Raw genomic sequence first — 12,543 nt, 5'->3', positions numbered from 1 at the left:
TCCAAATATTGAAAGAAATAAAACTTCATTATAACAAAAAAAAAACATAAATAAGTTATAGCATTATCCAACATATGCTCTTGTAACATTCAACAAAAAAAATTAAAAGCAATAAAAGAAACCAGCACCATAAAATCCCGAGTCATCATGCGTATGTCCTCAATCTTCACGAACTACCTACAAATAAACCATCCATGTATAAGCATTAAGTTCCATGTTATTAAAATTATTCGTATCACAAGTTTAACAAATACATACCAAGATGAATGGACAATGCCATGCGATGAATGCACCAATACAATCTTGAATTGTGGAAAATAACCCATATGGGTCTCACCAACTTTTCATTTATTTTTATTGGTACTTGAACATTTACCTCACATATATTTTATAGGAAAATGATAATTATATACCACAGAGGCACGACTTAAGAGAAAATAGTAATATATAACTACAATCAATACCTTTTTTGAAATGATAATTATATACCACAATGAACATTTACCTCACTTGATCTATGTTAAAACATAACCCAAAATTAGTGTACTGAGGCAAATGCAGCTTTAGGCGTCCACAAATTGAAGCACAGCTCAATACGCGACTATTGCAATTCATAATCCGACCATTCTTTTTCCCTACAAAATACCATAAGCATGTATAAGTAACAAAATGACAATTCGGTTAGTTCCTAACACAAGACGGTATCATGACAAAAAGTGGCAATTGGTTTTTACTCACTAATTCTCTATTACTTTGGGAACAAGACTTTTATTATCAACAAAAATGGCAATTTTGTTGACAGAAATGCAACACATCTAGTATACTTTCTCCACTTTCTTACCTAAACAGAACATGAAAAATGCGTTATTAATAACCAACAAGGAAACTAAGTGATGAAGCATACAAAAATACCCATATAAACTAGAAACTAGCCAAGATAGAACATAGTCAAGCTCAGGTTTCGCTTGACTTGGTTACACTTTAAATCAATTTACATCCAAACAATAAGAACCAAAATATATATTTGTAACAAAAGAAGACTCACCATTCGGGATCTCAAGACCTACCTACTGCATGAAAAAGACCAAAATGACACTGCATGCTGCATCACCACATTCATATCAGTACCATCATCATATAAACATACAAGAACATAGAGAAAGACACAGAATGTATATTTTTACCTCTGACATTTCATTTAGTGCAGCATCCAATATCTCTCTTTGTTCATTGATATGATTGAATGCACATCCTAATGAACATAATAGTTTCTGACTTATTGCATTCTTTAATGAAACCGCTGTGTAACACGTTACTGCTCACGTATTTTTGACTCGCTTTATCAGTTTGTCTACAAAATCATAGATATTACACTATATAATCAACATATATTATACTTTGGGATTTGAGTCTGAATGAGGATGAGATGAAAGTTTGCATTTTTTTATTTTAATTTATAAAAAAAATATTTTTTGATAAATAAATCGATCATCAACCCACCTAAACTAGCTGTACTGTTGGATCAAAGAATCCATTTTTTAATTATTGGATCACTTAAAAAAGAACTCCCCTACGAAAACCATTTTTTTACTAACAAGCATCTCAATTGCTTTATCCTTGATCATAGAAACAATATCCTTTTCAGTGATTGCTTCAGCAAAATCGTCCTGCATTTTACACTTCAAACTTTTCTTCTATAAATTTCAAACAAATATAATATTAATAATAATAATAACAAATAAAAATGATTAAAACAAATTAAAGAGCCATTTATACCATGCAATTTGCAACAAAAATATTAACTTTTTTATCCCTCTCTTTTAAGAAAAATTGGTGTTTTGATCATCAATCCAATTTCTTATTTTTTGGTTTTACATACTAAATTCGTAAATAAAAAAAATATATACCTTGCTATAAAATAAGTTCTTGAAAGTGTGCACGGTTATCTTTTTCAGTTCCAAAAACTTCATCACGCAGGAAAATTATGAGTCTAAGTTTTTTTGTTGAGTCCAAAAGGTTTTGATCAGTTATTTAATTTACAGATTTCACTAAAGCAATTTGCAAATTAGAAATAACATATTACCATCAAACAATTAAATCAGGACAAACCTTCACGAGTCCCTAGTGGTAAGCAATTCATCGAACAGTTGGTGGGCATGTTGTTGGTAACCAAAACATTTATCTAGAACTCATATAAATCAGATTCTATGAATTAAACTAAAGCACGAAACAATGAATATTAAAGTTAACCAATTAAAAAAACAGAAACACATCATCCAATCGTTGCACATAAAGTCATAAACATACAATCACGCAATATTAATCAGTTGAGCCTAATCATTTCCTTATACTGACCTAGGATTGAAGGTGGGTTGAAGTTGCGATTAAACCAATCATAGCCCTTCTGGCGATTGAACCACTTACTGCAAATTTTTAGAGTGATTAAGACTTAAAGAGGGAAAACAAAAAATTTTAAGCTAGTGCCCGCTAATCCCTTTGTATTTTAATTTAGAACCGCCCATTGTGGTTATTTTATAATTTAAACTATTCAATGGGTGTTTTTAGGAGATCGGGTTTGTTTGCCGGGTTTAGAGCCATGGTTTTCAGCTTTTAAAGATTTAACCGAAACTCAGCCCAAATCTCTCATAGATTTTTCGTGTTCTGGTTTGTTTGGATTGAGTTAATCGGGTTTTGGATATCCTAAAACAAGTTAAAACTACAATGATAAAATTTAACAACATATTATTTTTCACTCGTAACGTAAATAAACAAATAACAAACTAACATAACCTGATTAAACAATCCAAAAAATAAAAAAAAAATGTAACAAACTTACTCATAAAAAAACATAATGGCATTCAATCTATCGTGATTAGAGTGTTCAGTTATTATTGCTTCTAGTCATAAATCGTAAACATTATTAAACAAAAAAAAAGTCTATCAATAATGGATGGAATGAGAACAATCGATCCGGCTCGTCTAACGGTTAACCTATTATACATAAAATTATTTGGTTTTAGAACTAAAAGTTTATAGAATTTTCTAGTTGACCCAAAACCCAGAATTCACACCCAATAACCAACCTGAACTACTTCGGCCCAGATTAGTCTTAGTTAGGGTTTTTCAGGTCGGGTTAGTTCGGATTCGGGTATGGGTTTTCTTGGGTCGGGTTTCAGTGTCGGTTAAAATTGACAGTCCTAATCCAATTGTACTTACACTTCCTAACTCATAGCTTGGGGTGATGATTAAGGCTTGAGATCTATAGTATTAGATTTTAAACCTGACTTAATGAGAGTTTTTACACAGTGATGGGTTTTCTCCTTGAATGTGTTTATGGGTGAGTCACTGAGTCAAACCTGGAGTGTCGGAATCAATATGGATAGTTAACATCCCGTGTCAGAAATGCTCACTTAGGTATAGGGGTAGATTCAAATGTTGTTTAAAATATCATTAACGTAAACGTAACCTATTTCTAATATTAACTACTAGATTTTGAACTCGTGTATTACACGAGATTTGTCAAAATAATAAAAATAAATAAGGTATGTTATTTAAATGAAATGAACAAAATTAAAGGTAAAAAATAAATAAAATAATACAGTACAAAAAGAAGAAGTCTGAAATATCATATTTACAAATTCAATAAAATCCTTTTATATACAACATTTACCAAAGTTGTTTTGACCTATTACCCATTGATAGCTATGATAAATGATATGGGAGATTAGAGAATTAGAAGGGAAATTACAACATTTGCCGATTTTTTTAATTATATGTATTTTTATTAATTACAATATGTATATTTAATGGTTAAACTGAACTATATAACCACTAGGTTGGTCTAGTGGCACAAGGGTATTACTTTCAACCAAAAGGTTATTGGTTCGAGTCTCATTTGAGATATGTTTAATACTACTTTTATACAAACGTTTTTTACACAACCTAAATTATAACCAGGAAAACCCATATAAAAATAAAATTGTTTAAACCCAATAAAATACTTATTTTATTTAAGGCCCCTAAAAAATTTCACCTTCGGCCCCAAACTTTTTTTCTTTCTCAGAGCCGAACCTGTAACCCATTTGTCAAAATTGTTTAGACCCATGACCCATGAATCGGTAGGATAAATAAAATGAGAAAGTAGAGAATTATAAAGGAAATTATAACCTATTTTACCAAATTTGATTTGCCTCAAAACTCATGGATATGAAGGATAAATGAGATGATAGATTAGACTAAATACGAATGTAAGACTGTCACATCATCCTCATTATCTTCATTTATAGTATAATTATATTAGATTAATGAAAGTAATTAGGTCTTAATGTCTTAATATGCAATATTGGGCCATTATAATTTATGTTTTATCGTAGTAACTACACTTTCAACTGTGTTGTACAAATATTGGTGAAAAGCTACACGTAAATCGTCCCAATATTATATGAGTATATCGGGTTTTGGATTATGGTATCGAGCTAGAACGAGTAGGATTCCTTGGGGTTCGGGTTAATTCTCATAAATCATAATCATACCTAAAAGATTATTATAATTTATAAGGATAAAACATACACCGTCATTAAAACGTAAAATGAGGTAACGATATTTTTCTTTTTGAAAACATTTTTTGACAATATATTTATATTATTCTATAACTGATTATCACAATTTACATAAACTAGTTAACGAAGTTCATGTTATAAGCCATCGTTATTATAAAAAATATACATGATCAAGTAATACCAAAACATGAAAATGACATGATTATAAAGTCATATACATGAAGTCGAAGAATATTCTAACTTAGATGAATTGATCGATGGTTTTGTTTTGACTTATTAAATAACTTAAGCTGGATAATAGCAACTAATCTAGCTATCAATTTTCGTAGCTATAATTAATATGCATATAGTGAAATTTTTGTTTTCTATATTAAACAACTAGATAAGTGAATTGGTTAATAAAATGTGGTTGTGCCTTGGTGGTTAGTTCGAATTTCTTCTGAAACGATAAGTATATTATATAATGTTTGAGCCATGTCAAATTTTTTTTTTAAAGATGCAGCCCGTGTTCGATCCATGGCAGGTTGCAAAACTTTTTTAACTTCATTCAAAGTAGCGTCTTAGGTAATAAATTGACATATAATATAAAAATAAAAGGATTGAAACGTCTTTTTTTCAACTACCTTTGATCAAATTTAATGTCTCGATTTTATAGCAAGTAAAAGTGTTTCTGTGCAAAAGTAGCATGCCCAAAGATCCATTAAAACCTAAAATATAAAATAGTGGCACAAAATTTGTCATTAAAAACGTGTGTCACTAAATGACATTTTATTTGTAGTGAAAGGTTAAAGTTATAAAACTCAAGTGTCAAGTGTCGTGTCAAGTTATGTTATAATAAAACTCTAGCGAATAAGCGTCCTATAAAACAAATGTTTTATGACTCAAATATCAAATGTCATATTAAGGTGTATTATAATAACACCACAATGATTAAGCGTCTTATAAAGGTTAAAGTGATAAGACCATGGTGTAAAATGTCTTATTAAGTTATGTTCTTATATGACATCGACTAGAAAGGATCCTATAACACCGAACATTTATGACTTAACTACAAATGTCCTATTAACTTATGTTATAATAAGACCTCCAGTGATCAAGTGACCTATTACAACACTACATAATGAGACACCAACAACTACATGTCTTATAGGTTACTTTATTAGGATTTAGATTTTAAATGTCTTATTAAGTTATATGATAATACGACCCCAAAGAATCATCCATCCTATTAAATAACTTTTTCGGACACCAGTTCTATGGCGTACATTGTAAAAGGACCCCAAATGTTCATTTGTCCTATTAAATAGATTTTAGGACCCTATTTTACAAGTGTCCCATACAAAAGGTCCTATAAAGCCATTTTGTTGTAGTGTGTATATATATATATATATATATATATATATATATATATAGGGGTGGGATCTAGAGAGAACTCTTCTTAAAGAGAGAACTAGTAAAGAATTATTTTTAACTATTTTTAAAAAATTATTTTATGATTTTTGTTTCTTTCCTCCTTCTAATAAGATGATATTGTTCCTAAAAAAACCGTCGATGTAATGCGTATGTGCATTAATGTGTATTGTATAAATAGTGTTTTATTGCATATAATATAACACAAATACATTATCTAAATACACACTATTGAATATATGCAAAAACGACACTAATAATTGTATGCAAAACACATTATCGCATATATGTAATACAACACTAATGCACATATGCACTATATCGATTTTTTTTTAATTTTTGTATATAATATAACACTATTGCAAATATACAATACAAACAACTATATATATATGCTATTCAACACTATTTTAAATATCAAAATGCACACTATTACACATATGCATTATAAAAAAAGTCGGTGTATTGCATATATGCATTACTCGTTAATTTTTTTTATTTTTATATTTTTTTGTGGTGAAGAATAACAACATATAAGAAGGATGAAAGAAAAAAAGTTTTAAAAATATTAAATTAAAAATACTTCATTATTAGTTTTCTAGTTATCTCCATAAAATAAAGTTCTCTCATAATCCTCTTCATATATATATATATTGCATGTAAGAATAATATATTAGATTCCAAAAGAATCTTTCAATTGAAAAATTGAAGGTCATTCATGGATGTATTATACAAATTGTAATGTTATTTCAATGAAGAAAAAGAAAAAAAAAATAAAAATCAAATGTGAGCATTACTGAATTTACTTTAAAAAAAATCAAATCATGGTCTTGAACCACAGGTTGACTAAAAACAAAAATATTCACGTGTACAATTGCTTATTTTACTCGACGCTTAATAAAAAATAACGTAAAAAAATCAAACCATAGTTCCAAATCACCGCTTGACTAGCAAAATCACCTCCTTCACGAAAACCGGTATTAGGTTATTATTTTGGGTGCAATCCATGGTTTCAAACCATGGTTTGTATTATTTTAATAACAATTTATTGTTTTCTGAAACTCCATCTAACACACTTGGAAAAAAAGAGACAAACCGTGGTTTCAAACCATCGTTACACAATTTGTGAAAAAGCTTAAAAAAACACCAGTTTAAAAACAACTTTACTAAAAGCACTATTTTTGAAAACAATTATGTCTTTCGATATCAACACGTTCTTAACATTTTGTCATTTCATGTTCTACAAATCAACCAACAAATAACGAACACTATTGATTGTACTATTGAACACTCCTCCTGTACTTTCTCTTGTGCTCATTAATTGATTCAAAACCTTTCGAAGTCGAGAGTTTCACTAGATGATGGCCCAATCCATTTCGCCAGTTGACAATGAACTATCATATGCTCCAATGACTCCAGGAACAAACCCCATAGGCCATAACACACAAATTGCATCTCCCGTGTTAACTCCTCTCATTAGAAGGGCTGATTTTGTTACATTGGGTGGTCTAGTAACAATTTCCACATAAATTAGTTTACCTATATTGAAGCAAATTCAACCATACATTTCTATCCACCGTAGGATAATTCAGATTATTGAGCTCTCACCTTAGTCTTTTTAGAAAGAAAATATCAACAAAACCGTCACTTGCTTTCCATCTACAAACGTACGTGGTCCGGGCCACCTTAACGTTTGACACCACTTCCAAACCTTTATTCACCTCATCTTAGTACTCTAAAATGAACTAAAATTAAATACACTATGTATATGACATTGACTCACATCCAAGTCATAAATGCAATTAAAGTTTAGTCAATAAAAATATGAAACCAAAAACCAAAAGAATTAGAAATAACAACCCGAGAATTAGAAAACCTCAATAGCTTTGCCAAATTTTAAGGGGATTGTTTTAGGCATAGTGAATGCTCGTAGGCAGCTTGTAGTTGGCCACATCTATTAAAGGAATATGCAAAATTGCAAACCACTTAATGACATTTGTAGCTAGCATTGTTGTAGAAAACAGTGTGGCTCACTTTAAGGACTATATAAAAAAGCATCACAATCTCATCCATTTTATACATAAACTCTTATCCATGGCTTTTCTTGTAGACTTTTTCATTTTCTTTATATATTTCGTTCTTGTTCTGATTGCAATGATCATATACACACATAAAAAACAGAGAGCTGTTGTCCCCACAAATTGGCCAATTCTTGGTATGATGCCGGGGGTTCTTGTAAACACTCATCGAATCAATGATTACATCACAGAACTTCTGATACAAAGTCATGGTACATTCATGTTGAAAGGACCTTGGTTAGGCAACATGGACTTAATACTTACCACTAATCCTTTTGACGTCCATCATATTCTAAGCAAACACTTTAGAAACTATCCAAAAGGTGACAAATTTCGTAAGATCTTTGAGATCCTTGGAGATGGAATACTCGGTTCTGATGGTAAGATATGGGAGATCAGTCGTAAAGTTATTTTTTCTATACTAAAGCATGAAGGATTTCAGAGCATGATGGAAACAACAGTATGGGACAAAGTGGAAAATGGGCTTCTGCCTATACTTGAATCTGTTTGTGAACATGGCACTGAGATCTATTTGCAGGATATATTTCAAAGATTTACTTTTGATAACGTATGCAAACTACTCTTCGAAAATGATCCGGAAAGCTTATCTCTTGATTTTCCATACAACCCGTGTTTGAAAGCCTTCAAAGATGCTGAAGAAGCTCTTGTGCTTAGACATATTACGCCACCATGGCTTTGGAAATTGCAACAAACTCTTAGAGTGGGGAAGGAGAAGAAATTGAGCGATGCATGGAGAGTTCTTGATGAATTCATATACAAACACTTGGCTAAAACAGAAAAGGAGTACAATATAACATGAATCATGACACGAAAAAGTTCATATTTTTAACAGCGATCATGAGAGAGCTTGAAGATCAGACCGGCAATTCTATGATTCCTACAAAATTTTTAAGAGACACCATATTAAATTTGATGTCTGCTGGAAAAGATACTATCGGCGCTGCTCTATCTTGGTTCTTTTATCTACTTGCTAAAAACCCAACCGTCCAAGACAAGATTCTAGAAGAGATTCACACACATTTGGAGGTTAATGCACGTCAAAGATGGAATATGAAAGAGCTGGAGAAGATGGTTTATCTGCACGGAGCTTTATGTGAATCATTAAGGTTATATCCTTCGGTCCCCTTGAACAACAAATCTCCGCTAGTACCAGAAATCCTCCCAAGTGGCATAAAAGTTGATCAAAATACCAACATTATTCTATGTTTATATTCTATGGGAAGGATGAAATCAATATGGGGGGAGGATTGCATGGACTTTAAGCCTGAAAGGTGGATTTCTAACAACGGGGGAATCAAACACGAGCCATCATACAAGTTCTCTGCATTTAGTTCTGGACCAAGATCTTGTTAGGTAAGAATATGGCATTGTGTGAACTGAAGATAGTGGCAAGCAAGATAATTTACCATTACCACACTCAACTGGTGGAAGGTCACCATGTGCTTCCTGTAGATTCTACGACACTTATGATGAAGCATGGTCTGAAGGTCCGATTGAACAAAAGAAGATGAATAAACTAATATAAGTTAAATATCAACTTAGAATAACGTTGATGTGAACTAGTTGCTACCAGAACTTTGTATTTTATAAACTCAAAGTGTACTAGGTTAGAATAATTATATTGTGTACTACGTACTTGCTATCGTCAACTTTTTATTTATAGGAAAATTTGTTTTAAATAATATCAACTATGTCTTATTAACAAATAACAGTCCCAACTTAACATTTAGCTAGTGACGGTCCCAACTAAACACATATTTGTTTTCAACAGTCCACGATTAACGAAATGTTAACTCTATTAGTTTTATGCTGAGTCAAATAACAAAAGATCTTAGGTGGCAACATTACTTGGCGTTTAAGGACATATGGGTCATTTTACCTATTTAAGTAAAAATATTTAAATAGATAAAAAGAAATCAAGTAGTTATTAAACCCTCTCTTTCTTCTTTAACCAACCGCCACCTACTACCATTATTCCGGCACACCACCACCTTCAAACTAAAAAATTCAGTGCCATGACATTATAAGCTAGTAATGACCTACTACTTTTCATTCATAAAAATCTTTAAAGTTTTACAAAACCAAACCGAATCCTATTGATTCTCAAAAATTTGTAAAAAGATCCCAATCTGGTTGTTCTCTATCTCATCAATAGACTACCAGATTCACATCCAGTTCTGGAACCAAATTTCTCCAGTTTGGTGCCAAGTTTCTAATGGGGGTTTTCTAATTTCATGAATCCATTCCAGAAATCCAAGGTACAAAAACAAAATTAGGTGTATACAAATGTCAAATCTCCATTTTTAGATATTGAGATGGTTGAGGTTTGCGTTTCCGGCGATAAGTCCCAACACCCATCGTGTGTTTAGTGGTTGTGGCTAGATGAGAGAGAATATAGGCAGGGATGAAGGATGGCAGTGGAGATGTGGTGAACTTAACCGACGATGGTGGCCGGTGGAGATGACGAGATTTGAAAAGTCAGTTTGTAGGAGGGCGGCAATTTGCAAAGTAGAGAGTGAACCTTAAGTCAACCCAACACCAAGAACCCAAATTTAGGTGCAGATGGTGGTGCAATGCTGGGGGATGATGGCGTGGTGGCTGGTTGTGGCGGTGGTGGTTTTTAGAAGCAGAGTGGTAGGAAGAGAGGATTTAGGTTTAAATTTTAATAACTATTTAGTTTCTTTGGGTTTATTTATTTAATATTTTTACTTGAATAGGTCAAATGACCAATATGTCCACAGATGCCAAGTAATGATGCCACCTAAGATTTTTTTGACAACAAGGCGTGCCAACTCAGCATAAAACTAACAGAGTTAACCTTCCGTTAGTCACAAACCACTGAAGATAAATATGCGTTAGTTGGGACCACTACTAGTCAAGTGTTAAGTTGAGACTATTATTTCCCTATAAGACATAGTTGGGATTATTTAAAACCATTTTTCTTATTTATATCATCAATGTACCATAGCTTTGGCTGGATTGCCTGACCAGTGGATCATGTTATATATTAAATAACGGAGACACACGATTAAAGATAAACGAAGAAACAAAGATCAAAGGTAAAACGGATACTGATTTCAAATAACTTGGTACCTAATACGACATTATTTAAGCAATATGAATATATAAATTTTTGGTAGTTGATTGAAGTTGATTAGCAATCCATAAGAAATCATTATATTGTAAAGTCCAGTGGGCCATTAATAATACTGAATGGTGCATGAGAACACACACTATAAATAGTGTGTGCATCTCATGAAAACCAACCTTTTGCCATTTAGTCCTATCTTATCCTCATCTAACCTCTCTTTTTCTCTGTTCCATCTCCTCAACCCCACGGTAATAATATAACCAAACAAGATCCGAGATCTCGACTCCTCACTAGTGATTTCCGCTAGCTAGTGTTGAGATTGATCCAAGTAGACTAGTGTTGTGTTGTTTGATATGTAAATAGGACCTACAATTGGTATCAGAGCTTTTGGGCTCTACTAGTTGTGGATCTTGGGTCACAACCATGGATTTTGGTCTTGTTTGTGTTGAAGATGGATTTTTCAAGTGTTTAGTGGGTTACGTGTACCATAAGTTGAAGATAAAGTGTTCAAAAGTTCAAAACTTCAAGTGTTCAGGCTTCGGGTTTAATTTTGTGTGTTAATTTGTGAAGATTCAAGTGTTTAGGTGCTTCAAATTTCAAGATTTGGTGTTAAAAGTGTTAAAATATGGATTTTTCATAGATCCATAAAGTGTCAAGGTGATTGAAGTGACTTCCTTAAAAGGAAGAAGTTGAAAAAGGTGACAGAAAGTACAATCCGTACTTTCCTTAACTACAATCCATTCTAATCGAATCAACTTCATTTGAATCGAATCAAGTGTTATCTAATCGAGTTGAAGGTTCTCTTGCCAAATTGGAAGTACGTAATCGAATCTAATCCAGTTTGCAATCTAATCGAATCCACAAATTTCGCTAATCGAATCCCAAAGTAATCGACTCGAATTCATGATTCCATTATAATGAATCCATTTTAATTGAATTGAATCACCATTCGATTAGATTAGTTCATTCTATTAGAAAAAAATTCAATTCGATTAGATTTGAACCATTCGATTAGATTACATTGTCATTCAATTACATCTCATTCGATTACATTTCACTTAGCCAGTTTTTCCTCAGAAGCAGTTTCACCATTCGATTACTTAGCTTTTCGATTACTTTGGACTTGTAATTTTACAACATATTATGTTTGAACTTGTTTTGATCTTGAGTTTGTTTAAGCAATGGCTAATGCAAATGAAGAAGTTAGAAACGAATCGTTAAGAAATTACATGATCTTTGAGAACGAGGCCAAAACTACAACTAAGTCTCCAAAGCTACTAAATTTGGAAAATGACTTTGAAGAGTTCAAATGGTGCTTTAAGAACTACATTATAATTATCGATTATGTACTTCTTAGACCCATCGTGCTTGGTTCACACATTCC

The 12,543-nt window shown here is 32.0% G+C and overlaps 1 long non-coding RNA gene and 1 pseudogene across 1 annotated transcript; one reads left to right on the top strand and one right to left on the bottom strand.

Annotated features, from left to right (window-relative positions):
• Nucleotides 1–527: 527 nt before the first annotated feature.
• LOC143555427 (uncharacterized) lies at nucleotides 528–2,579 on the bottom strand. The gene is made up of 3 exons (XR_013139197.1): nucleotides 2,110–2,579; nucleotides 1,185–1,351; nucleotides 528–1,102 (listed from the first exon to the last, which is right to left on the bottom strand). It is a non-coding gene; the product is annotated as an uncharacterized LOC143555427 (long non-coding RNA).
• A 5,454-nt stretch (nucleotides 2,580–8,033) lies between these two features.
• LOC143555437 (alkane hydroxylase MAH1 pseudogene) lies at nucleotides 8,034–9,579 on the top strand (annotated as a pseudogene).
• The last annotated feature ends 2,964 nt before the right edge of the window (nucleotides 9,580–12,543 follow it).

This window comes from Bidens hawaiensis, unplaced genomic scaffold (genome assembly GCF_021521415.1).
Source record: "Bidens hawaiensis isolate Kalapana, Puna unplaced genomic scaffold, B.hawaiensis_p1.1 tig00018131_1, whole genome shotgun sequence".
Lineage (NCBI taxonomy): Eukaryota > Viridiplantae > Streptophyta > Magnoliopsida > Asterales > Asteraceae > Bidens > Bidens hawaiensis.
Note: the sequence above shows the minus strand (reverse complement) of the source record. Positions and strands in the feature narration are given on the sequence as shown.